The sequence below is a fragment of the Lutjanus erythropterus genome, chromosome 5 (assembly GCF_056507025.1).
Source record: "Lutjanus erythropterus isolate fLutEry1 chromosome 5, fLutEry1.hap2, whole genome shotgun sequence".
Classification (NCBI taxonomy): domain Eukaryota; kingdom Metazoa; phylum Chordata; class Actinopteri; order Lutjaniformes; family Lutjanidae; genus Lutjanus; species Lutjanus erythropterus.
The window spans coordinates 28,801,828-28,815,418 of record NC_139321.1 but is presented as its reverse complement, the minus strand read 5'-3'; positions in this window follow the sequence as shown (position 1 = coordinate 28,815,418).

The window sequence follows — 13,591 nt, the reverse complement described above, 5'->3', positions numbered from 1 at the left end:
TCACGTTGGAAACTTTATACAAAATCAAACCAGCCTAACAAAGACATTTCCCTAACCTGGGCATAAATTTTAACTAAGGAACTTGATTTAATTCCTACATGATCACAAGCATCCAACATGATAAAATATTATTCTGGAGGACTCTACATATGTGTATCCAACTTGCTTACATGTCTTAAAATACTGTTCTTGTTTGACAGTAAAACACCTACATCACACAATTAGCAAAATTGTTAATTTTCTGCTCAAAACCACAATTTCTTCTTTAAACATGAACTCTAAATGCAATGCAAAAAAAACCCTTCTCTACATATACTAACTCTATCAAAATATTGCAAACTCCACTTAAAATCAAAGCAAAATTTTCTACATAGTACATATCTAAAGTTCAATACAAAAATACAAAAATAAAATGCAAAAAAAAAAAGTAGGTGACAGAACTGCTGTAGTAAAAGCAACAATGAATTGCCAGCAGTAATCAATAAAACAAAAAATCCAACATGCAGTACATGCACTTTGGTTGCAAATGTGTAAAAATACAGTAAAATACATGAATACCATAAAAAAGCAACCTGCCCTGGTCTAACTACTCTTCTCCCTCATTCAACATTTGCCCTCCCTTGTCCAGACATATATTTCGCTCAACGCTACTTTATGCTTTTCTGTATCCACATTGATCAAAACGAATCCAAAGAGTCAAACTTTTATTATGCGTGTACTATATTTGTCCATGTAATCGACAGAACTTTAACACCTGGTTATGTGGATAACAGCTGTTATTGGAATCTGCTGTGGTCGGTCTGTTTTACACAACTTACTGCAAATTAGCAGTTTTCCAATGTTTTAATGATCTGTTCATTCGAAGATGCTTATTAGATGTTTCAGTGTATATTTTGAGCTGCTGTTGTTGCATAAGTAGAAGCTTATTACTATATTTAAGGCTCTGAACATTAAGCTTTCATTTCTGCATGCTGTGTGCAAGCATCTGAAAATAAGACAAGAAGGATCTAAAATTTAGGTGTTGGGTAAATCTGTATGTAAAGAAAATGTAAGCATTTAAGAAATGTATTAATTAACAGTGTATATCTGTTCTGATTAAAATTTCAATATAAATGGTACGAAAGGGGTAAAACATAATAATATAGAGGTATTTTAAAACTGGAAAATACATAGAAAAAACAAACATTATTTGTGGATTATCATTTTCTGCTTGTTGCCTTGCTGACACTTTTTTTTAGAAAACAGATGTTGTGCTCATTTTGTTTTGAGTTTTCAAAATCTGACAACAGATTGGACAAAGGGATGCAAGCAATTGTGAGAAAATTGTAGGAGAAAAGCTTTAAAGTCAGCCTCTAGCTTGCCTTGGTGACCAGTGAAAAAAGGCTGGAATGGATGTTCAACTCATAATATTTTTAGGTGCTGTGTCCTGTATTTTCAAGAACTCCATCTTACACCGATTTAAGCCCGATGAAACACAGGAGGAAGTTATCACTTGATTAATTCAATGGTTTTCCTAAATGTGACCTAGCTGCATCGCATCTGTTATCTCACACTGGGATATTTTTCATGTTGATGAATGAAACACACATTTGAGAAGCTAGAGTATATCTCCATCTTTCCCCAGTAGGCAGTCGCTTTTGTAGTTATTCAAAGCTTAGTAATGATGCATACATAACCTTAATGTATTGGTGAGAATCTCATATCACCCTGTTAACATCACTTAGTGAAAAAATAGATCATTCAAATGTGGCACACGGCTAATTTGATGATGAAACATAAAATCAAAATCTGGCAGCTCTGTTACTGTAAACATCCATCCCCGTGCTTAGAGGCTCGAGACCAAATGGAGACATTAAAATGAAAAGCTGTGGGGAGAGGAGGCGGTTGTAGATGAAAATGTGAGTGGCAGATAGGAGGGGAGTTAGACTGGCAGACAGGTGGGTGTGGAGGAGAGGCACACAACCATGAGGAATTGCATAATGGCTGGGGAAGGGGAGGAGAAGGCCTCAGCGGGTGGGGGTGCTTCCTATGAATTACCAGCTACATTTATGAAGCGCTCCAGCAGCGGCATGCTAATGAAAGACTTGATAAGACAACAGAGCAGGAGTCAAGTGCGAGCCCTCTGCTAAGGCATCATTTCTGCAAACCTATCCCTTTTCTCTCCATTTAAAAGTGATGACAGAAGACCTCTATCAGGACTTTATAAAGCTTCTATAAGGTAGAACTCCACATTAAATGAGCACAGTTTAATAAAGTCTGTTCAATCAGCTTGAGATAGTAAGAGATATGGGCTAGAAGGGTCCATCAGGGACTGAACAGGTCGTTCATCCTTGTGTCCCTTTCTTCTTTTACTACATGCACAGTACCCATAAGTGCTGCTCACTTTATGTGTGAGTGGCTACAATGGTGGTGGATGATCATGGACATAAAACATAGAGCAAGGCTCTGGAAAATCAATACCAGTGATGGAGACCGTTTACTGTTTCATTATTCCAGATTCATGACCTACCACCGCCCCATGCTGTTGTTGCCCCCAGGCTAAAGCTCATTGTCACTCACATTTGCTCATTAAGTGCCAATCACACAGTACTCCAGGCTATAATTTTGCCAGCACTTGGTGGCACTGCAGATGTCACATAATGATCCCCTGCCTACTTCCTGCGTAATTCAATGGAGGTGCAGTTGACAGAGTTTACCCTTGACAATGAACTTTGCCTCAGTGTAAACTGATGGTGAATAGGGTCAACCTCAGTTTTTTTACTGTTTGGTTTTCTCTGAATGAACAGGTAAAATGTTGCACCTGCCGTGCCTCAGTTTCCGAGTTTTGTCAATGTGTTTGATTAGCCTGAATGAAAATGAATGTGTTCTCTGTGTGCTGGTTACATTCACCTGAACTGATGAACATGCCCTGAAAAAAATACCAACATAAACCTTTTGCTTTGATGATACACAGTCTCTTTAGATACCTGCATCTCGTATTGTACATTACATAAAAGACTCAGGTCTAATGTGTGTGTATTATCCCCTTATGTGCACACTGGAGGAGCAAACATATTCTTAGCTCTGATATTACAGGAAGAGGACAGTGAGTAGTGAGTAGCAAATGGTTGGCATTGTTTCATCTTCATGTATAAAGACCTTCAACCTTCAGCTGTAATAAAATACAGATAAAGTTTTATCCAAGGGATGAATCTGGGTTTATGCCCCAAAGTCGAGTCAAACTGAGGCTTCAAACAGGATGTCTGTATGAATGAGGCAAAATGGATTGCTGTGTAATAGCACGGTACAATTAAAAACATTTGAAGGTTCCCATGGACGGCTGTGATTAAATATGAAGAGGTGCCCCAGCATGGCAGTGAATGAAATGAAAAGTGTCATGTGTCAGCAGCTATGATCCTGACTTTAATTGACAAGTTGTCAGAGTTCAGGCATTTGGGAGGCAAATAAATCATTCAGAGCCCAGAGAGACAGAGACCTGAGACAATTCATGCCTCTGTTCCAACAAGTAAAAAAAAAAAAAAGAAAAGAAAAAACACACATAAATTGCAGAGTGAAAGTCACATGAACATGCAGACAACAGAATGGGAATGGCATTACTTCAATCAGGATAAAAAGCCCACACTCATGCTAGTGGCCAAGCTAGTAGGACTGCACCTAATGATTATTATTTTTTTAATGATTAATTCAGTTGTATACTCATAAATAAACTCGTCTCATTAATATTTCAATATTTTATTAAGTTATAACCCTGAAAATAGAAACATAAAGCACATTAGAATAATGATAATAGTGGTATATTTTAAAGGAAAGGCAATTTAATAGACTCAATGTCAGATGCCTGATCAGAAAAATACTTGACCTCAAATTCAAAAGGAGATGTGATGTATATCAGTTAAATCACTAATCACTGTAAACCCTTCACTGAACTGGACAATCAGTAATTTGACTGAGAACTTAAACTGGTGACTGGTATGACATGGAGTTCTTGTCATGCAGGTATGATCACTAGCAGTGTATTTTTGCGTCAGTGTGGGCCAAAGAAAATACTTTTGATCATTTTTCTGCTGACTGAAATGAATTACAGAGAGTCTGCAATGTTAGTCTTAGCCATTTCTGACTCATACTTGGCTGATAAAGTGAACAGAAAGTATAAAACTGCCAAATAACACTGTTAGATGACGCATGCTGTAAAGTTAACAGCAGCGGTGCAGACATCACTTTTAACACGAGGTGATGAAGAGACGACTAGAAAATCTATCTTAAGTGACTTCTACTAACAGAAACATGTCCCACGTGTTGATACTCCTCATTTATCGTGTTTGTGTGCTGAGACACAGTAAACAGAACAATGCTGCTGTCTTGATGTTGCCACAGTTGGGAGGACAGGTCGCTCTGTGATTCACTTCCAGCACTTGTGAGGAGCCGCTGTCCTGCTGTGATAAGTCATGTCCAGTTTGTGGAGCTTAAGGAGAGCCAAACTGTTGCATCCCTGTCTAAAATACTCCAACACTTTATATGATCGCAGCGAGTCTTGCTCTCTGCCGCTTGTTCTCTGAGTGAATCCATGCTCTGACCAGGCGCAGCAGTTCATAGTGACGCAAGATATGCAAATTGAGTATTTGTGTAATTGATGACGTAGAATACATTGACAAATTGTCCCGCCCTGCATGCTACAGACTGATTATGATTGTCTTAATTTCTGGATATTGATATTTTGCAATATGGTAAGTGTTGTCTTTTCCTGGTTTTAAAGTCTGCAATATAATAATGATATTGGTACAACTTTCTGAGCTCAACACTGTTCTCTTATTTGTCTTTATCCGTTAGTCGTTATATCTACATTACAGTGATTATTTTTCAAATATTTCATTGTGTTAATATTTTGTGAAAGTATCATGAGTCAACCCTACAATATTGTTACAATATCGATAGAGGTAATTGATCAATATATCAAATATTGTGATATTTGATTTTTTCTTGCCGAGCCTAAACAGGACTTTAGTCTAGAGAAAATCTGACAATTATGCTATGCATAATGCTGGGAGTAAAGGGTTTTCCTGAGAGTGGCAGTGCAGCAGACAATAAAATTATTAAATAAATAGCAGTCTATTTACATGGTTTGCATACTTGCTTTAACTGTGACATTCAACGATAAATTCTGTGTCCAGAGAGTGAATTTTCTTTCTTGACTCAAAATAACTGTAGGTAGTAACATTCGTAATTCTACTGCATCACAATAATTGCAATTCATGTGAGGAACTTAAAAATACAGCACCTGCCTGGGTCCAGACCTTTGAATCCACCAACTCTGAATTGACGGGTTCGTCTGACATCATGACATTAAAAAGCAGTTTTAATGAGTGCCACAGCGAGACTAATGATTAGCCAATCGACGCCACAGGCGGGACCAACACCATTATCAAGCTTTTGTCGAGCATTGTCAAGCTGTGCACCGGAACCAAGGAGGGGTAATAACAACAATGGCGACCGCTATAGATGGATATACGCTGCTATTGAGGGTGTTCTAGATCAGCTGAAAGTATCAATTACTTACAATTACTTTCAAGGTATTTATTCAAAGGGGAGAAATGACTAGTGTTTTAGGCTTTAGATATGTTGGTCCGTCGTGATCGGTTAGGGAAAACTGAATCCCCTGAACCCAAGGAAAATGAGTCAGAGTCAGAGTTGGAGTGGAGGCAATGTCCGACTGAAGATGGAAATGGAGTGTTACAAGTTGACAATTCTGTCTGATATCACACAAATGAAACTTTTCTTTTACCAGACAAGTTACAAAAAAAAAAGAAACATCCAATTTTTTTTCCTGTTCTATTCTATTCTATTCTTTTTGTATTGCGTCAAATCCTAACAAAGTTATCTCAGGGCACTTTTCAAACAGAGCAGGTCTAGACTGTACTCTTCACAAACCCTTTCGTTCCCACAAGGAGCAAGTACTGAGGCAACTGTGGGGAGGAAAAACTTCCTCCTCCTGATGTTGTTGTCTTCTACACCCAATAGTTCGTGCACTATAGACTGGAAGGAGACTATGTTATATCAAACCAGCTTAATTTGCACTGAAGCACAGAAGTTTGTATGGTTAGCCTGGTGCTGAGAAAGATTTAAGTACAATGAATTATTTTGTGTAATAGTGTAACTGCTGTTTGGCACAGTGACAGCATCAGAGGCTGATGGTTGAAAATGCAAACGCTGTCCTGCTGCCATCAAAGAACAGCAGTGATTTAATTATCCGAAGGGCAATGCTAATAAGAATTTTTAATCCGTAGTTTATTTTCCACTTGTTTACAGCAGTCTTGCTTTTTCATTTTTCTGCAGTTGCTGTGCACTCCCATCACAGATTCAGTTTGCATCTATATCACATCAACTGAGTGACGTGGTGAAAATGTTGACTGTCAGTGTATTGTCAGTGACCAGTTTTCATCCTAATACCAGTACGTCTTAGCAGGTACAGCTCAGATTTATCTTCACTGATAGGAAAATCAAGCTCTTGCAAGGTAAACTGAAAAAAAGTATTATATTAACTACTATTTTGATAAAGAGTTAATCATTTTAAACCCACCTCCAGTCACGTTTTAAATACAAAATGGTCTGCAAGAAACAATAAAATGTGTCTGACATGTTTTTCTTTTTTGTAAAATAAGTTCAAATACCTTGTTTAAAATGGCTTACATATAGCTCTACACCTTGCCCTCATTTAATATTCAAGGATTAATGAATATGCAAATGTACCTGCCCTTTCTACACACCCCACACCCCCTAACCCCCACCCCTACCCCTAAGTAGCTGCTAGATGGACAAAAATAAGCAATGTGAAGACACCACCTTGAAGGAAGGACATTATGGCATTGTTATGTATTTTTTGACATTTTGTAGATCAATTCATCAATTAATCAAGACAAATCAGTTCATCATTTAATAATGAAAATAATCTCCAGATTCATCAATTGGAGTTTCCAGGCTTCACTCCTTCTGCCTAAACAACCTCATCAAAGGGCAAAGCTTGTGTGAAAAAGAGCAACCATTATCTGTTATAACCCTTGTTCCACAAACACAGGCAAAGCCCTTTACTATCTTTTTTCTACATTTCTATTATTTGCAGCAGACAGAATGGATAAATGAAACAGAATCACAGAACTCACATCCCGAAAGATGAGATAAAGGCTAACTGTTTGGTTGTTTGTACAAACTTTCATCATGCCTGGTAGGAAACCTGAGCTTGAAAGCCCCGTCAAAGAGCGCAGCCTGTTTCCACAGAACTATGGTTACTACTAAACTTTTTGAATCATTACAACTAACAGTGTAGAACTTCTCTGAGATATTAGAGCCCAAAAAGGGCTGGAAAATCATCTGCCCTGAGGGGTCAATAGTCTGCAGCTTTTCAGTCAAACCTTGTTTATTGCCTGCACCATTTTGCTATTGTGGAAAACATTTCCCAAGTATAACTCCATCCATCCAGCCATCCATCCAACGCACTGCCATGAAAGTGTTGGAGGAAGTTGCCATGATGATTTTACCAATTCAGCATCATCATGCATCAATAGGTCTACAACCACAAAAACAAAAATACTTTAAATACATGGCTGTCTATACCTAGTGTGAGGTGACTACAATTAATAGAATTAAATTGTTCACTGAATTTTGTTTCTTTAGCAAAATAGGGTGGACAACTAATCCAAACTTCATTAATAATAGTTGTGCAAAGCTGAAATAGTTGTGGATGAATATATGAAACATAGTGCTGTTCACTTGTGGCACTCTACGAACACAAACATATGAACATGATATAGGCTATCAAGCTACCATATATGTGTGATAACTTCAAACTGTAAATGCAACATTACTGTTCATAAATACAGTTTTGATGTACTGGCCCTTTTACTCGAGTATGATTTCATAAATTTGTGCCACTGCATTTTAGATTAGATTTAAATTTATTTATTTCTAAAAATGGTACATACATATAAATGATCATTTCCATGTAAATGTGTTTGAGATTGTAGCCAAGGTTAATTTCCATTAATAGTCCCATTGGCAGGTTGGTGTTCACAGAAAAAAAAAAGGTAACAATAAGAGAAATATTCATATATAAGGAGATTAAAAAAGAAAAAGAAATTGAACAAAGAAGACAAACAAGGCAATAAAATACAAGACAATAAAATTACTGATTACAGACCAGACTCCTCCCACAGTGATAAAAGTTTGTCAAATTTTAAAGTGCAAGGTGTTAAAGTGCTACAGGTGCCAGTTAAAGTGCTGATGTTACTGCATACCGTCCAAATTCATATGATCTTAAAGTGCTTAGTGGATTGCACGCTTCCCTATTGCACATGTTGGTATTATTGCACATTGCTCGAAAAATGGGGAGAAATAATGAGTACATTAACAAACAGTAAAGATTAAAATAAACAATATAAAATAAACACTCTTAACATTTAACATTTTTTAAATGTGATGTATTTTAATTGTTTTAAACATGGTTTTATCCACATGAATGCTGCTTATGAAAATATTTGTTTTTAACCTCATCGCAGTTTAATAATTTTGACAGAGCATGAATTTACTTTATTAAGTTGTAACAGAGTCGCTACTGTCTTCAGAGAGCAAACTTTACATTAAACATCCCACTAAGTCTGTGCACTGCTTTTTCAACTAGTGAACAGTATATAGTAAACAGTACATTAAGTAGATCCCTTAAAGAAAACTTATAAGAAGGCATCAACTATATAATAACACAGATTTATCCTTTGTTACCTTTTCTGTAGCCCTATAAACTTTTAATTACAAAACCACCAAGAAATATTTCTGGAAGACTTACATTTACCTTGCTCTTCCAGAGCTCTGAGGCAGAAGAATAATATATGAAGGCTAAAATACAATGGTAATCTCCTGCTAGCTACAAAAGTGCAGTAAAAAGCCTTTTCCAGGTTGCTGCTTGAGAGGCAGTCAGATGTGAAGAGTTAAAGCTGCTCAGAGTGGCTAACAGCACTGAAGGCCAAAAATCCCATTTCCATCTGGATTTGATTTAAAATGTAAACACACTTTGTTGCGCCACCAAAATCACAGCAATGTTGCAACTCATGACACGTCCGCAGGCATTATTTAATCCCCACTGCATTCAACTAGTGGTTCAAGTTGTTTGTCTCTTCCTTTCTTAGTCTTTCTCTTACTCCTTCACTCTTTATTCCTCAAATACCTTCCCACTCAGATGAACCTTAATTGAATTTTATTGTAATATCTTTTGATAAAAGTCATGCAGACAAATAAATAAATAAAAGCTATTAATGAAGGGGTTACAGAAATCCCTCTATCTCCCCATTCTTTGCTCCTCTGGGATCTGGCTCAATCTCAAGGCTGTTTTTGGCGATTAGGTCCTTGGTGTTCTCAGCTGAATAGCTCTTTTATCAGCCACTATGGCTTTTTTCTCCTTCTCGCCTCCCAGCTCAGTGTGAGAGGGGCTTAGATGCACCCCTCTCATCCCCCCCTTTTCCCATGCTCCATTTCTCCCCCTTTCCTCTCTCCTCTGCTCTCCTCTCCTGGAGGGACTGCCATCCAGTCCGTGTGTACAGATGACCTGCGTTATCGTCAGCACCACAGCAAATGAATTTACTCCCCTCCAAGTCTCCTGAGATGGCCACCAACTCTTTCTTGTCTTCACAGTGCCACATGGCTATCCAAATTCTTCTCACTTACACTGGTGCACGCCACGGGGCCACTGATAAATGGTGAGACATGACTTATTATGTATATGGACAGAGACTGTGACACTCAGCGAGAATCAGCAAGGTTATGACAGCCTCAAAGGCCATTCAAGGCAATTACTGCATGTGTTGCAGATATGAAGAAGCACTGATTGGAGGTAAATGTCATGAATTTGCCATAGGACATGTTGGTGAATCCTAACATGTATAATTCAATGTACACCCTGGTAACTGAATGTCTTACGAGTGCCTCCACCCTATTAAATGAGAGCAGTAAGTATGACACAAACATGTGTCTATGTTTGTATGCACACCCGAGCAAAAATGCAGAAAAATACTCATATTCACACAAACAGGAATGTGCAGGGGAAGTTAGCTTATTAAGTGATGTTTTAGAAGAGAAGTGTGCTTATTAGGTACCAATTATCAATGTAGTCTCTTTGTCGCGAAACCTGTAAACACTGGGGATGGTAATTTCAACCAATAAGTAGCTCAGTATCTCAGTGTGAAAATCTACCTTTGAATTATTGATTAAGTTGGGGATCCATTGGACAATGGAGTGAGGGAATATAGCAAAGACTTAGCATTTGCTACATCACCAATGTACGTTACAACATACTTCACAATCTGTCGTATCCCTTAAACTTATTTGGTTTGGCAGCTGAGTGCCAGATTGTTGATAAAAAGGTATTCCAAAATTCAGGTTATTTTAAGGACCAGCTAATTAGCATTGCATTTTCCTTCTAGGGTTGAAAACAGCTTGAAGAGAAAGATAATTAAGTGTTCTATTTTGCTCCACTATTTGTAGCTCGTTCCAGACTTAATTGCGGCTAATTAGGCAGTGATGTGAGTATTGATAAGTAGTGAGGTGACACACCTTTTCAAGGCGGCCAAAAGAGCCATCAAAACAGAAGCTCATCACAGCTGTGAATATGTGACGAAGTTTCCCCCACAACAATGAACTTAAAGATTCCTATTGAAGTCTTGTAACCAGTCAATATGCATAATAATAACAGTTGTATGAGTACACAGAGGACTATCCAGGGAGATAGCACCACGTAATATTAAATAATACTGAATTGCATGGGAATGGATATTATTTAAAACTATGTTCTGGTTTTGATTCCTCTACATAAGTGTTTACCAAACTTAGGGTCATGAACCAAAATGGGTCAAAGACCTGTTTTTATTAGGTTGCCAGTTGGCAGAGTGAAATGTGTACCGTATTTTCTCAAATAGTGACATGTAAACAGCATTGGTGCTCAAAAACTACAGTATATTATAGAAACCACCATGCTCTTATACCTAAACAACAGAGCAGGTTATTTGCTACTGACTTTGAAAACATCAACCCCCTTCCTGCCACAATAAGGGCAAAAAGCCCCCCCAGAATAATCTTTGGAGAGTATCAGTAACAGGTGTACAAGACCTTCATCACCACATGGTTATCGTTGTGAAATGGTTGCAGTTTGGTTAAGCTAAGGCACCAAGAGTACTTGGATAGGTATAAAAAATATGGTTTGGATTAAAATTAGTCACCTAAGTTATATTCATGAGTTATGTCCAGTACGTGACTTAAGTTGAATACATTACATAAGTTAACATAGTTTAAATAATACGTCCTTTCACTACATGGTACAGCTCGGCTCGACTTCATTCTACTTTCTTTTTTGGTTTTATTTTGTGGACAGTACCTGTTACCTGGTACTTTTTGTGGTATCACCTTGGTTGACGTTCCAAGCAAGATGAGCAGCTACTAAAAGCTGATGTTAAAACACCACTGATTGGTCAGATGGAATCGACACTAGAATCATCACTCGGTTGAAATGGTACATCCTGCACAACCCTGGTAGTTTTAAATAGCCAAGCTACCAGTTTTTTTAATACTCAAAAATGGCAGCCTGCAAAACCACAATATGGTAAAGTGTCAAAGTGCAGGCATATCAAGAACACCATCCGTTCATATCATGTGTTATAACGGTAGCATAGCACCTACTGCTTGTCAGTGACTAAAGACTGCAGGTTCTCAAGACCAAAACAAAGCTCCTATGTGTTGTTTCTTACTTAGTGGAATAGTGTCGCTATGACAATCAGCTCTGCCTACATTTAGTATTGGATGCTATCTGCAGTGGAAATGAAGTAGAATTACTAGGAATGAGTAGGACAAAGTTGAGTCGAGCTGCACCATGTAGTAGAAAAAAATGGCACTAGTCAATGTTGGCCTCTGGTTTCACACGAGACGTGAACAGCAGTCTCCTGGGTAAAAGTCCGGATGCGCTCGACACATCCATCCACTCCAACCTCCTTCCTATGTGGACTTAGAGGTCTTAATAGTTTCTCTTTGGCTCCTGTCATTACGGCCAATAGAGGATGTCACGTAACTAGGGTTGCAAATTTTGGGCATTTTCCTTGACCGTCTTTACTTTCTTTATTCAATAAATGCCTCCACCCGACAAAACAATGTGAAATGAGGCACAATTACTGCTATTTCTCAACAATCGATTAAGTATTGTTATTTTAATCTGTTAAATTCTTAACAGCAATTAATCAGTTAATGATTAACATTAAAATCCCTATGACTAACAATAAACATAAATATGCATCATAATTACCTGCTTGCACAGGCGACCTATACGGTCACTCTGAGGACGGGCTGGTGTAAAGATAATTCTACTTATGAGTAACTCAACACCAGCTGAAAATCTCTGCTGACCTCCAGTGAGCTAACTTCTTACTTTGCTGCAGTGATGTATATTTCTAACCCAGGGTGTGCCAGTGCATCGTGACATCACTATTCGGTGTGAGTACAGGTTCAGCCCGGGACACTGCTGACACCCACTGCCGGGATGTGTTAGGCTCTCATCTGTCAAAGGACAGTGGTTTTGTCTGCCACACAAGAATAACAACAATGTCCATCACTGAAAAGTAGGACAAGGTGTATAGCAGACATTATGTTTTGCATCCAGCTCAGTTCTTCTGTTTACTTGTTTATAATTACCAACCTCACCCTGCAGCCTGTTGACTTCTCTGCGCTTGAAGTGCCACAAGCACATTTCATGCAATTTACCTCCTGAATAATTTCTAATTGATTGGGAATGAGGGACAACACACGTTGATGTATTGTTGAAATATGGGATCCTTTTAGGCAGTAAATTTATGGGGAGTAAATGTCCTCCATATTTCATGTTGTCAATTCAGTGTATGCCAGTAGCACTGCATTTGTGCACATTCCCCCAGTCAGAAGGTTAGCATAATGCTGCTGCTATCTGTCACTTAAGACCCTGGCTGAAAATGGGAGGATGGAGGAGCAAGGGATCAGTGTTTACCCACCTGGCCAATTAGAAGACAGAGAAACCTACAAGATGGAGTCTGCCTCCAGGAGCAGGTACTAGTAGCTGTTATGGCACTCAGCAGTTGCTAGGCAACACCATCTATCTGTTATTGAGCAAACTTGTTGTGGGTATGGCTATTATATGTATAAATCACTGGTAATCTCTACACTTCAGATAACGTGGTGCAGTTGTGCTGGGGAAAAAAAAAAGAGAATGGGAGGTTTCATTTATTCTTCCAAGAATGCCTGAAATTGATCACCTCCGACTGAGTAAGATCAAGTAATGTAAATACATTTCCAATCAGAAGAAACATTAGAATATGAAGCTCTCTATATAAAAGTGAAAGCTATAGGAAAACATCACATTTCAAGAGAGCACAGATTTATCAGCCGCTTCTAAATTGTCCAACGCTTCCGATTCAAGAGATTAATCTTATTTGAAATTTCAGGTAACAGTGCATAGTGTGTTGTAGTTTGCTAAAGGAGAGATGAGCTATGGGTTTCTGTAAGGATTTGATATATGCACCGCTTGGCAGGGGATGCGGTG